This window comes from Pongo pygmaeus, chromosome 8, assembly GCF_028885625.2.
Source record: "Pongo pygmaeus isolate AG05252 chromosome 8, NHGRI_mPonPyg2-v2.0_pri, whole genome shotgun sequence".
Lineage (NCBI taxonomy): Eukaryota > Metazoa > Chordata > Mammalia > Primates > Hominidae > Pongo > Pongo pygmaeus.
Window position 1 is genome coordinate 19,663,358 of NC_072381.2, and position 14,604 is coordinate 19,677,961.

The 14,604-nt window shown below is 35.5% G+C and overlaps 1 protein-coding gene across 1 annotated transcript in view; it reads left to right on the forward strand.

The window, feature by feature from the left end:
• MALRD1 (MAM and LDL receptor class A domain containing 1) overlaps positions 1–14,604 on the forward strand; it is a 679,682-nt gene that overhangs the window by 501,704 nt on the left and 163,374 nt on the right. The window lies entirely within an intron of this gene.

Sequence of the window (14,604 nt, forward strand, 5' to 3'; positions counted from 1 at the left end):
ATTTTTAAGTTAAGGTATATACATTGCTTTTTGTAGGCACAATGCTGTTGCACACTTAACTGACTACAGTATAGTGTAAACATGACTTTTATATGTGCTGGGAAACCAAAAGATTTGTATGACTCACGTTATTACAATATTCGGTTTATTGCAGTAGTCTGGAACTGAACCTGCAATATCTTTGAGCTCTGCTTATTAATGTCTTTCATTTAATAGCAGTGGAAACTGAAATTTAAAGAGATTAAGTAACTTGGCCTAAAACATTCAATTAATCTGGGCAGAGACAGGATTGGAATCTGGGTCCTAATTCCTAACTATTACATTGCTCAGCCTTCTGGCTAATAGGTAGGTTAAACATTGGGGGAAAGTTTTGTGCTTTTGAAATATAATAGAGAGAAATGCCTCCCTATATCACAAATAATCATCAACCAATTTTGGACAGTCCTTTATAGTTTGAAAAAGTATTTCATATATAAAACCATTTAATTTGCTGTGAGGTGTTAGAAAGAAAACTGTGGGATTCTTGGTCTTCATCATAAATAAGAAAGGTGAAAAAAAGACAAGAATGATCTATTTCCTCAGTCTTTAATGACTCAGCTGAATTGTAGATTCTTATTTCATCCTAATTCTGATTGTTCTAAGATTTGTTTTTTATAATTACCCACTCCCCTACTTGCCTATGGTACATTCTTTATAACATGCCCTAGATTATTTATAATTCAGTGACATCCAAACCCAGAAATTGTGATGAAGTTTTAGTGTAACAAAGTAATTATGTTTTTTAGACTTTTTAATTTTAAGTTCAGGGTTACATGTGCAGGTTTGTTACATAGATAAACATGTGTCATGGTTTTTTTTATTATTATTTCATCCCCTAGGTATTAATCCAAATAACTCGTACCCATTAATTGTTTTTCCTGATCCTCTACCTCCTTCCAACCTCCACCCTCCGATAGGCCCCAGTGTGTGTGGATTCCCCTCTGTGTGTCCAGATGTTCTCATCATTTAGCTCCCACTTAAGTGTGAGAACATGTGGTATTTGATTTTCTGTTCCAGCATTAGTTTCCTGAGGATAATGGCTTCTAGCTCCATCCATGTCCCTGCAAAGGACATGATCTCATTCTTTTTAATGGCTGCGTAGTATTCCATGGTGTGTATGTACCACATTTTCCTTATCCCTTATCACTAATAGGGATTTAGGTTGATTCCGTTTCTTTGCTACCATTAATAGTGCTGCAATGAACATACATACCTACGTCTATGTCTTTATAATAGAATGATTTATATTTTGGGAGGTATATACCTCATAATGGGATTGCTGGGTAAAATGCTAGTTCTGTTTCTAGGTTTTTGAGGAATCACCGCACTGTCTTCCACAATATAAGTGTTCCTTTTTCTCCACAACATTGCCAGCATCTGTTATTTTTTGCCTTTTTAATAATAGCCATTCTGACTGGTGTGAGATGATATCTCATTGTGGTTTGGATTTGCATTTCTGTAAAGATCAGTGATTGAGCTTTTTTTTCATATGATTGTTGGCTGCATGTAGGTCTTCTTTTGAAAAGTGTCTGTTCATGTCCTTTGCCCATTTTTAATAAGGTTGTTTTTGTTCCTATAAACTTAAGTTCTTTAGAGATGCTGGATATTAGACCTTTATAAGATGCACAGTATGCAAATATTTCCTCCCATTCTGTAGGTTGTCTGTTTATTCTGTACTTTTTGCTTAGGATTGCCTTGGTTATTTGGGCTCTTTTTTGCTTTGTTCTTTTTGTTTAGGATAGCCTTGGCTATTCAGGCTCTTTATTGGTTCCATATAAATTTTAAAATAGTATTTTCTGGTTCTGTGAAGAATGCCAATGGTATTTTAATGGGACTAGCATCAAATCTATAAATTGCTTTGGGCAGTATGGCCATTTTAATGATATTACTTCTTCCTATCCATGAGCATGAAATGTTTTTCCATTTGTTTGTGTCATCTGTGATATTTTTCAGCACTGTCTTGTAATTTTCATTGTAGAGATCTTTCACCTCCCTGGTTCACTGTATTCCTAGATATTTTATTCATTCGTTGCCATCGTGAATGGGATTTTATTCCTGGCTCAGCTCTCGGCTTGACTGTTGCTGGTATATAGGAATGCTACTGATTTTTGTATGTTGATTTTGTATCTTTAGACTTTACTGAAGTTGCTTATCAGCTTAAGGAGCCTTTGCACTGAGACAATGGGGTTTTCAAGATATAGGATCATGTCGCCTGCAAACAGGGGTGATTTAACTTTCTCTCTTCCTTTTTGGAAGTCCTTTATTTCTTTATCTTTCCCGATTGCCCTGGCCTGGACTTTCAGCACTGTGTTGAATAGGAGTGGTGAGAATACATCCTTGTCTTGAAAGAGGAACACTTCTAGCTTTTGCCTATTGAGTATAATATTGGCTGTGGGTTATCCTATGTGGCTCTTATTATTTTGAGATATATTCCTTCAATATCTAGTTTATTAAGAGTTTTTAACCTGAACGGATGCTGAATTTCAATGAAAGCCTTTCTGCATCTATTGAGATAATCATGTGGTTTTTGTTTTTAGTTTTGTTTATGTGATGAATCACATTTGTTGATTTCTGTATGTTGAATGAACCTTGCATCCTAGAGATGAAGGCTACTTGACTATGGTAAATAAGCTTTTTGATGTGCTGCTAGATTAGTTTGCCAGTATTTTTTTTTGAGGATTTTTGCATTCACGTTCATCAAAGATATTGGCCTGGAGTTTTCTTTTTTTGTTGTATCTCTGCCAGGTTTTGGTATCAGGATGATGCTGGCCTCATAGAGTGAGTTAGGAAGCAGTCCCTTTTTTTCCATTTTTTTTGTATGGTTTCTGTAGGAATGGTACCAGCTATTCTTTGTACATCTGGTAGAATTCAGCTGTGAATTAATCTTTTCCTAGGATTTTTTGGTTGTTAGGCCATTTATTACTGCTTCAATTTCAGAACTCGTTATTGGCCTGTTCAGGGATTCAATTCAGGGTGTATATGTCCAGAAATTTATCAATTTATTCTAGATTTCTTAGTTCTTGTGCATAGAGGTATTTACAGTGTTCTCTGATGATTGTTTGTATTTCTGTGGAGTCAGTGGTAATATCACCCTTATCATTTCTTATTGTGTTTATTTGAATCTTCTCTCTTTTCTTCTTTATTAGTCTAGCTAGCAGTCTACCTACTTTATTAATTTTTTTCAAAGTGCCAGCTCTTGAATTTGTTGATGTTTTGAATGTTTTTTTTGTGTGTGTGTGTCTCTGTCTCCTTATTTGTAAACATAGTAAGAACACTACTAGCTCTCACAACAGTACCAGAGAAAATTTCTACACCATTGTAAAGACATTCTTACGATGTGTTTGTGGCACCCAGTTCTAGAAAACTATTACTGAGTTAATTCTAAAGTGTCCCCTTTGATAGATTAATGTACCTGGTACTTCGATCATTTTTGCCTCTAATTAGGCAAAGATGTTTGGTCTCTAAAGATTGAGTTGGGGAAAGTAGTTGATATTGGCAAGGTTAATGATGGTATGCTACTGATTTATTTTAAAGTCCAAAATTAGAGACAGAAAGCATGACAGAGAGAGAGAAAAGGAGGGTGACTAAATGTATTAAGGGAACAAGTGATTATTTTAATAATTTCTTTAATTGGCATTGAAATTGATGAGACATTTGTGTTTTTCCAACTAAGGCAACTCAGTAAACCAAAGGAAATAAGGAAAATTCTCTCACCAGCGCTATCATTTCTGTACTGTGTATTTTAAAAATTTACTTTTAAACGTTAAACAGCTTTATTATTGGAGCAGTTTTAGGTTTATAGGAAAACTTGAGTGGAGAGAACAAAGTTTTCATATAATATAATCCCTCTCAACTTCCCCTTGTCCCACCCAGTTTTCATCCATCATTAACATCTTCCATTAGTGTAGAACATTACTTACAATTGATGAGCCAATATCGAGGCATTATCATTAAAGTTTATAGTTTACATTAGGGCTCCCTCTGGGTTGCGCATTTCATGGATTTTGACAAATGTATGACCTATATCCATAGTATCATGCAGAATAGTTTCACTGCCCTAAAATTCTCCTTTGCTCCACCTATTTATCCCTTTCTCCCCCAAAACCCTTTTTTTTACTGTCTCCATAGTTTTACCTTTTCCATGAATTCACATAGTTGGAATCATACAGTAACTACCCTTTTCAGATTGACTTATTTCACTTAAAAATATACATGTAAGTCCCATCTCTGTCTTTTCATGGCTTGATGCCTCATTTACTTATTACAGAATAAGATTCCATACTATGGATGTGCCAGAGTTCATTTATTCACCAGTTCAAAGACATGTTGGTTGCTTCCAAGTTTTGGCAATTATAAATAAAGTTGCTATAAACAATCACGTGCACATTTAGTGTAGACATAAACATTCAGCACATCTGGGTGAATATCAAGTAGTACAGTTGCTGGTTCACACGGTAAGAGTATGTTCAGTTTTGTAAGAAACTGCCAAACTGTCTGACGAAGTGGCTATACCAGTTTGCATTCCCACCAGAAGATAACCTCCTCTGTTATCTTCTAATGTTTCATAGTGAATGAGAGTTCCTGTTCCTCTATATCCTCAGGAGTGTTTGATGATGTCAGTGATTTGGAAATAGCCATTTTAAAAGATGTTTAATGGCATCTCATTTTTGTTTTAATTTGAAAATCCCTGATAACAAATGAGTTTGAGTATTTTCTATATGCCATTAGCCATTTGAATAGATTCTTTAGGGTGGTTTCTATTCAGATGTTTCATCCATTTTTCTCATCAGGTTGTTTATTTTCTTATTTTTGAGTTTTTAAAGTTCTTTATATATTTTGAATACCAGGCCTTATCAGATATGTGTTTTAGAATATTTTCTTTGGTCTCTAGCTTGTCTTTTCATTCTCCTAACAGTGTCATTTACATAGAAGTTTTTACTTTAACAAAGTCCAACTTACCAATTTCACATTTATGGTTCCTGGTTTTGGCGATATATGTAAAAAGTCATTGCAACACCCAAAGCCACTACATTTTCCCCTATGTTATCTTCTACAAGTTTTATAGTTTGCAGTTGACTTTTAATTCAGTGAACAATTTTGAGTTAATTTTGGTAACACATGTATACTGTGTGTCTAGATTCTTTTTTTTTGTTTGCTTGTTTGTGGGTGTAGTTGTTCTGCATTATCCTTTCTGCATTAGATTGCCTTTGATTCCTTGTCAAATATCAGTTACTTCTATTTGTGTGAGTCTGTTTCTGGGCTCTCTATTCTATTCCATTATCAATGTGTCTATTCTTTCACAAATACTACATTGTCTTGATTATTATAGCCTTATATTATGTCTAAAGTCTGGTAGTGTCAGTTATGTGACTTTGTTCTTCTCCTTTAACCTTGTGTTGGTTATTCGGAGTCTTTGACTTTCCTTTTTTAAACTTCCAAGTGAGCCTCTCAGTATCCTTAAAATAAATTGCTAGGACTTTGACTATGATTGATTGAATCTATAAATCAAGTTGGGAAGAACTTACATCTTGACAATATTGAGTCTTCCTTATGAAATAACATCTATTTATCTATCTTTGAGATTTTTTCATCAGTTTTATAGTGTTCTTCATATATATCATGTACTTTTTTGTTATATTTATAAATATATATTTCTTTTTCCGTGGTAATATAAATTGCATTGTTTTAAATTTTCAATTCCAATTGTTCATTCCTGCTATATAAAAAATAACTAAATTTGCATATTATTCTTGCATCCTGCAACTTTTCTCTAATTGCTTCTCACTTCCAGGAATTTTTTTGGTTGATTATTGGTTGATTTTCTACAGAGACAATCATGTCATCTATGAACAGTTTTATTTCTTTCTCGATTAGTATGCTTTTTCCCCCTTTTTTCTATCATTATGCACCAAAGACTTCCAGTATGATGTTAAATAGGAGTTGTGAGAGCAGACATCCTTGCTTGTTCATGATTTTAGTAGGAAAATGGCTAGTTTTTCACTATTAAGGATGATATTAGCTATAGGTTCTTCATCAATATTCTTTATCAATATGAAGTTCCCTTCTATTCCTAGTTCCCTAACAGTTGTCATCATGAATGGGTATTGCTTTTCATCATATTCTTTTCTGCATGTATTGATATAATTATTTAATGTTTATTCTGTAGCTTGTTGATATGATGGATTACATTAATTGATTTTCCAATGTTTACTGGCCTAGCATACTTGGAATAAATCCTACCGGATCATGGTATATTATTATTTTCTTCCATTGTTGAATTTAATTTGCTAATACTTTTTGAGAATTTTTGCATCTATCTTCATGAGAAATGTTGGTCTGTAGTTTTCCTTTCTAGTAATGTTCTTGTCTGGTTTTGTATTATGGTTTTGTTTTGAAAGGTTATTAATAATTGATTGAATTTGTTTAATAGATATAGGTGTAGTCAGATTATTTGTTTTTTCTTGTGTGAATTTCAGTAGATGTGCCTTTCAAGGAATTGGTCAATTACATCTAGATTATCAAATATATGGTATAAATTGTTAATAATATTTTTTGGCTGGGTGCGGTGACGCACACCTGTAATCCCAGCACTTTGGGAGGCTGAGGTGGGCAGATCACTTGAGGTTAGGGATTCAAGACCAGCCTGGCCAACATGGTGAAACCTGTCTCTACTAAAAATGCAAAAATTAGCCAGGCATGATGGTGGGCACCTATGATCCCAGTTACTCAGGAGGCTGAGGTGGGAGAATTGCTTGAACCTGGGAGGCAGAAGTTGCAGTGAGCCGAGATAGCACCACTGCACTCCAGCCTGGACGACAGAGCAGGACTGTCTCAATAATAATAATGATGATGATAATATTTTTCTTTACCCTTTTAAAATTCATGGGATCAGTAGTGATGGTTCTTTTGTCATTTTCAATATTAATGCTTTGGGTCTTCTCTCTTTTTTTCTCAGGTAACTTGGCTAGAGGTTTAGCAATTGTATTAATCTTTTCAAAGAATCAACTTTTTATTGATTTCCAGTTTTTCTTACTTTAAACTATATGCATTCAATGCTATAAAATTTTCCTCTAAGCACTGCTTCACTTCATCCCATATACTTTGATTAAGCATATTTTATTTTTAATTTTTAATTGAAATAGAATATTTTAAAATTTCTCTTGGAACTTCGTTGACCTGTGTGTTATTGGAAATTGTGTAGAATTTGTCTGTGAATCCACCTGGTCAAAGACATCATGCCCAAAACACCAAAAGCAATGGCAACAAAGGCCAAAATTGACAAATGGGTTCTAATTAAACTAAAGGACTTCTGCAAAGCAAAAGAAACCATTATCAGAGTGAAGGCAACCTAGAGAATGGGAGAAAATTTTCGCAATCTATCCATCTGACAAAGGGCTAATATCCAGAATCTACAAGAAAGTTAAACAAATTTACAAGAAAAAAGAGAAACAACCCCATCAAACCATGGGCGAAGGATGTGAACAGACACTTCTCAAAAGAAGACATTTATGAGGCCAACAAACATATGAAAAAAAGCTCATCATCACTGGTCATTAGAGAAATGCAAATCAAAACCACAATGATATACCATCTCACACCAGAATGGTGATCATTAAAAAGTCAGGAAACAACAGATGCTGGAGAGGATGTGGAGAAATAGGCATGCTTTCACACTGTTGTTAGGAGTGTGAATTAATTCAACCATTGTGGAAGACAGTGTGGCGATTCCTCAAGGATCTAGAAGCAGAAATACTATTTGACCCAGCCATCCCATTACTGGGTATATACCCAAAGGATTATAAATCATTCTACTTTACAGACACATGCATGGCCGGGTGCAGTGGCTCACGCCTATAATCCCAGCACTTTGGGAATCTGAGGTGGGTAGATCACAAGGTCAAGAGCTCGAGGCCATCCTGGCAAACATGGTGAAACACTGTCTCTACTAAAAATACAAAAAATGAGCCAGGCGTGGTGTCAGGCACCTGTAGTCCCAGCTACTTGGGAGGCTGAGGCAGGAGAATCACTTGAACCCAGGAGGTGGAGGTTGCAGTGAGCCAAGATTGCACCACTGCACTTTCCAGCCTGGTGACAGAGTGAGACTCCATCTTAAAAAATAAAATAAAATAAAATAATAAATAAATAAAGACACATGCACATGTATGTTTATTGCAGCACTATTCACAATAGCAAAGACTTGGAACCAACCCAAATGCCCATCAATGATAGACTAGATAAAGAAAATGTGGCACATATACACCACAGAATACTATGTAGCCATAAAAAAGGATGAGTTCATGTCTTTTGCAGGGACATGGATGAAGCTGGAAACCATCATTCTCAGCAAACTAACACAGGAACAGAAAACCAAACAGCACATGTTCTCACTTATAAGTGGGAGTTGAACAATGAGAACACATGGACACAGGGAGGGGAACATCACACACTGGGGCCTGTTGGGGTGGGGGATAGGGGAGGGATAGCATTAGGAGAAATACCTAACGTAGATAACGGGTTGATGGGTACAGCAAACCACCATGGCACGTGTATACCTATGTAACAAACCTGCAGGTTCTACACATGTATCCCAAAACTTAAAGTATAATAAAAAGAACTGATAATCATACTAAAGGAAAAAATAAAAAATAAAAAGTTTCCTGACTATGCATAATTAAAAATCTGTCTAATATATCTAATGGCAATTTGGGAATTGGGCATTTGAGAAATAAAAATAAAATAATTTATAATAAAAAGAAAATTGTGTAGTATAATATCAAACAGGATTTTTCAGCCATCTCCCTGTTATTGACTTCTATTTTAATTCCATTGTGTTCTAAGAGCATACATTGTATGATTTCTATTCTTTTAAATTTGCTACAGTTTGTTTAATAGCTCAGAATGTTGTCAATCTTCATGAATGTTCTGTGTGAGCTTGAGAAGAGTGTGTATTCTGCTGTTTCTGGGTGAAGTACTTTATGAATGTAAATTAGACCCAGTTGATTGATGCTGTTAAGTTCAACTACTGCCTGACTGGTTTGCTGCCCTCTGATCTGCCAATTACTTAGAGAGGAATCTTGGCATCTTTAACTATAATAGTAAATTCATTAGTAAATTGGCAAGTATTTCCCTTTGCAATTCTGTGAGCTTTTGCCTCAAATGATGCTCTGTTGTTAGGTGCATACACATAAATGATTGTTATGTCTCTTGAACATTATATAATGCTGTATCAGTCCATTTGGGCTGCTGTAACAATGTCTTTGACTGGGTCATTTGTGAATAGAAGAAATTTTTAAATGGGGTTATGATTAGGTCTCAGTCTAGCGAGACTGCGCCCTGAGTTGTGTCCTTTACAATGGCCTCTCAGCATTTTTTTTTTTTTCTTTTTTCTCCTTCTTGGATGAAACAAGAAGGCTGGAATGCCTGGAACTGGTTATTTCCCTTCTCCCCCGTGGAGAACTAGAGGGGATGGAGTTTTATATTTTCCCTCCCATACTTTTGTTAGGCTGTGGTACGCTCCAGTCAGTTAAGCTCTCTTTAAATAGTTTACCTTAAAGGCAGGCCTCATTGGCAAGAACAGAACATTCTTGGTATGTTTCAAAATAGCTATTTCCCCCTCCTACCAGAAACAGGAGGGAATGTTGCTCTGATCTTCATTATAAGAACTTGATGAGGCCAGGCGCAGTGGCTCACGCCTGTAATCCCAGCACTTTGGGAGGCCAATGCGGGTGGATCACGAGGTCAGGAGTTCAAGACCAGCCTGGCCAAGATGGTGAAACCCCATTTCTGCTAAAAATACAAAAATTAGCCAGGCGTGGTGGCGGGCACCTGTAATCTCAGCTACTCGGGAGGCTGAGGCAGAGAATTGCTTGAACTCAGAAGGTGGAGGTTGCAGCGAGCCAAGATTGCACCATGCACTCCAGCCTGGGCGACAGAGCGAGACTCTGTCATAAATAAATAAATAAATAAATAAATAAATAAATAAATAAATAAAGAACTTGATGAGACTTCTGGAAGTAACACTCATGAAACTGTGGGTGTCCTCAAAAGAGTTCCTCCCCTCAACACTCAGAGTATTTAACTTTCAAACTTGTTCACACTGAGCCTCCAGGAGTTGATCAATTACAGTTTAGGATTTTCTACCCTTGTCTTAGTTCCTGCAGGACTACCTTTCCCTGAGCTTCTGTTCTAGTACATTGTGGTTCAATGTGTCCCCCTCTCTCTTTCTTCAGTTTAAGGGGTAGCAGTTTGTCCTGTGACCTCAATTCTCTAACACAGGGGTATCCAAGCTCTGGGCCCATGGCCTGTTAGGAACTAGGTTGCACTGCAGAAGGTGAGGGGCAGGTGAGTGAGCATTAACTTCTGAGCTCCATCTCCTGTCAGATCAGTGGCAGCAGTGTTAGATTCCCATAGAAGCATGAACCCTATTGTAACCTGTGCATGTGAGGGACCTAGACTGTGTGCTCCTCATGAGAATCTAACTAATGCCTGATGATCTGAGGTAGAGCAATTTGATTACAAAGCCATTTCCCCTGGCACCCCATCCGTGGAAAAAATTGTCTTCCATGAAAGGGTCCCTGGTGCCAAAAAGACTGGGGATCACTGCTCTAATGGATCTGAAAATAGTTGTTGATTTTCAGTTTATTCAGCCTTTTATTGTGTGTGTGAAGACTGGATCAATGATTTCCAGTTCCTTATATGCTGGACCAGAGACTGCAAGTCTGTGCTGTATATAGTTAATGGATTGTTCGATCTCTCTATATATCTGTAATTCTGAAGCTATAGAGGGCAGTTAATTGGTCTTACCCTACACTCATACATCACTTAGGAGACATGACAGAAAATGTGGGAATGAGCTAAATTTTCATTAATATCGGTAGCATTGTTGTTATGTCCATCCTGTATCAACTTACCTTAAAACCTGTAACCTCTTCTCTTCAAGGGAAATTTTCCTATTACTTTAGATTTTTTTCTTTCTTCTTATATATTATTTGAGTGTTTTCAAACTAACCCATAGGAAACTATGCACTTCTAATGATTAAGCAGTAACTCAGTTCATTGCTTTGCCTCATCAGTGGTAACTAAAGAGCAGACCCCTATTAGAACAGCTGAGTGTAGCTGGGGCCAAGAAATGTCATATTGTCCTCTCACTGATGCATTTCGCACACTGGTTTTAATAAGCTACAAACCTAGTGAAATGCATGCAGTGTTTCTCATAGCCAAAGGATTTCACTCAGAGACTTCAAGTCAGTGCCAGTGACCTGCCTTCAACATTGCAGGCACCAGGAGTGTCTGGATACTGCAGGAGAGGAACTTCAGGAAAAACTCCTAATCATTTTCTAGATACATGGACATTGTTGAAGTAGATGGTCTCTAATACACATCTGATGTAGTTTGTATGTCCCCTCCATATCATATTGAGATGTAATCCCCAATGTTGGAGGTGGGGCCTGGTGGGGTCTTGGGTGTGGATCTCTCATGGCTGATAGTGAGTTCTCACAAAATCTGATTTTTGTAAAGTGTGGCACACTGCCCGCCTCCGGCACTGTGTTTTTCCTGCTTTCCCCATGTGATGTGCCTGCTCCCAGTTGGCCTTCTGCCATGAGAAAAAGATTCTTGAAGCCTCCCCAGAAGCAGTTGCTGGTGCCATGCTTCCTGGAGAGCCTGCAGAACCATGAGACAGTTAAACCTCTTTTCTTAAGTATTACCCAGTCTCAGGTATTCCTTTATAGAAATGCATGCATGGCTTAATACACCATCTATTCTGGAACTTAACAATTAACACTCATATTTTCTATAACTTCTTCATATCTGCTGTTGAATGTTTTCCTTCAAAGGTGTCTTCATTAAAAATAAATACTGATACTTCAAAAACTCATTAGTTTTCTTCAGAGTATCAGTATTTAGTGTTTGATAACTTCACTGCAAGATGTTCAAACACCTACATCTGGAATCAGATTGAACCATAAACCAATTTTCATATTAAAAAAAAAAAATAAATAAATAAATAAATAAATAAATACTGAGGAGTTTCTTCATCAAAAAATTTAACATAGATTTAATTTGATAATATTATAATAGTTATATTTAGATGACCTGATTTTGGTCTATCTATGTTTAAATTTAGCAAGTTCTCTTTAAGTTTTTAATGTTCTACATTATAAGCAGTAGCTTTGATCATAATATAACCTTTGCATATAACCTTGATGATAGCATAAACTCTACTATAATTTAATATTTTTGTATATTCTTGGTATCCATATTTTATGACAAAAGTTATGCTAAAATTATTACTTTACATTACAAAATGTTGACAGTTAATATATTACTGGGCCTGTGTTTCACTAAAATTTAAAAAATATTAAAATAGAAATAGCCAAATTCATCCAGCAGTTAATTTTTAGAAAGCTATTTCAAATAATTATTACTGTGATATGAGTTGCCATTTTAGTTAAGTATGTTTAATAAATGTAAAATTAGAAACAAATGACATTAGAATTAATTATTTTTCAAGGAAGTTAGCCATTGTGGTTTTTCAAAATTGTCAACATTTAAAAGTTATTAAAAATAAATACTTTGCTGAGAGTTATCACAAAGACACCCTCAGAATACAATAATATCATTTCTGTTGAAGGACAGAAATATATGCTATAATTTTAGTTGTTAGTGGGCTTCCCATTAGACATAATGAATAAACAATATTATGAGTTCCTAAGTAATACTCCTAGTTTTCGCATTGGCCGCAGTGGCTATGAAAACACTTGACATAACATGTGATTATTCAACTTAATACACTGGAGGTATTATAAATAACATGTTACTAATGAAATAACCTACAAACTGGCCAGAAATTTCATTGAAATAAATAGTGAGTTAGAAAAGTTGACCAGAATTAATTGGGACTAGTGGTAGGGTCAAATAATGGGGTAAGATGTGTTGACATGTATTGGAGAGTTTAATGCTCATGACATTGGGGAGGGAAAGTCATTGAGAAGTAGAGTAGGAAGAAAATGGAAGGAAAATGAATTTGACAAGAGCATGTAGGATTGAAGATTAAAAAGACTGAATGCAGAGAGAAAAATAAACTGTAAAACCAATAAAAATAGACACATTAATAAATAAATATTTGCTGAGGTTTGGGGAAAAACAAAGTGTTGCAGTTACATTTTCATGTAATTTGTAAACTAATTTTGCCAGAAAAAACTTACAAAATAAATATAATAAAGCCATTTCTTTTTAAGTTATTGTGATGTAAACCAAGATTTGTGTAAAAATCAGAGTTCAGTTTAATTAGGTTCTGTATAGTATGCTCTGTTATCAACAATTTGAATTAGAAACTTCACATCTTTTTATTTTTAATTTTTAAGAAATGGAAAAGTAATTACATAAACTTGTAAACCAAGTATCCACCAGATCCTGGAGCTGAAGATTCTTTGGGATGAATGCTTACGTGTCAGACTGGAAGTAGTCAACGGATCCAAATTCCCTTCAGATTGAATCTTAGCTGCTTTTGTTAATTAAAGGATCAACATTAAAAGTAATTTTTTGCTTGAGAAATGTCTTGAGAAGCTTCTTTTCCAAAATGTCCAATTTGATTTTAGGGTTAAAGTCTCACATTTCAGGTTTCCAAACTTCGGGCAAGTTTTAAATTTTTCTTTAGTTTATAATCATCTTGATTTATTTTTGTTTTGTTTAATTTCCATTAACAGCTCGATTTCTGAAATTGATCTTAGATTTATTTTGTACTTGGGGACACTAGCAGCATTCTTATCTTCTGGCTCTGGAATATTTGGTGATTCTTCCTAGTATTTCTGGAATGACAATTTAATATCATAAAATGTAATAAGATGACTGTTATTCTTTCCTTATAGAATAAATTTTGGATATATATTTTTTATTTTTTATTTTTTTGTTTATTTTTTGAGACGGAGTCTCCCTCTGTCACCCAGGCTGGAGTACAGTGTCATGATCTCCTCTCACTGCAAGCTACATCTCCCGGGTTCACGCCATTCTCCTGCCTCAGCCTCCTGAGTAGGAGCTGGGACTGCAGGCACCCACCACCACACCCGGCTAATTTTTTTTTTTTTTTTGTATTTTTAGTAGAGACGGGGTTTCACTGTGTTAGCCAGGATGGTCTCGATCTCCTGACCTCATGATCCGCCCGCCTCGGCCTCCCAAAGTGCTGGGATTACAGGCGTGAGCCACCGCGCCAAGCCATATTTTATAGTTAACTGTATAACTGTTAACTGTAGTTAACTGTAGCTAAATTTTGACACTAAGAAAACAGTGACACGGGAAGATTTTTTAGTAAGAGGGAAGTCATTGGAAAAATGTACTATTGCAATAGAAGAAAATTAATATCCATGTGTTTTCTTTTCTCTGGGTCTCATTTTTCCCATGTGAAAAAATGGTTGTATAACTCATTGCTGAAGTATACTATAAGCCAAATATAAATATATAGAGATATATAGATAGTATTTTATATATATATCTAATTATATATGGTATGATATATAAATATTACTATATTACCAAATTATATATAACGTTGGTATCTGATAACTATAA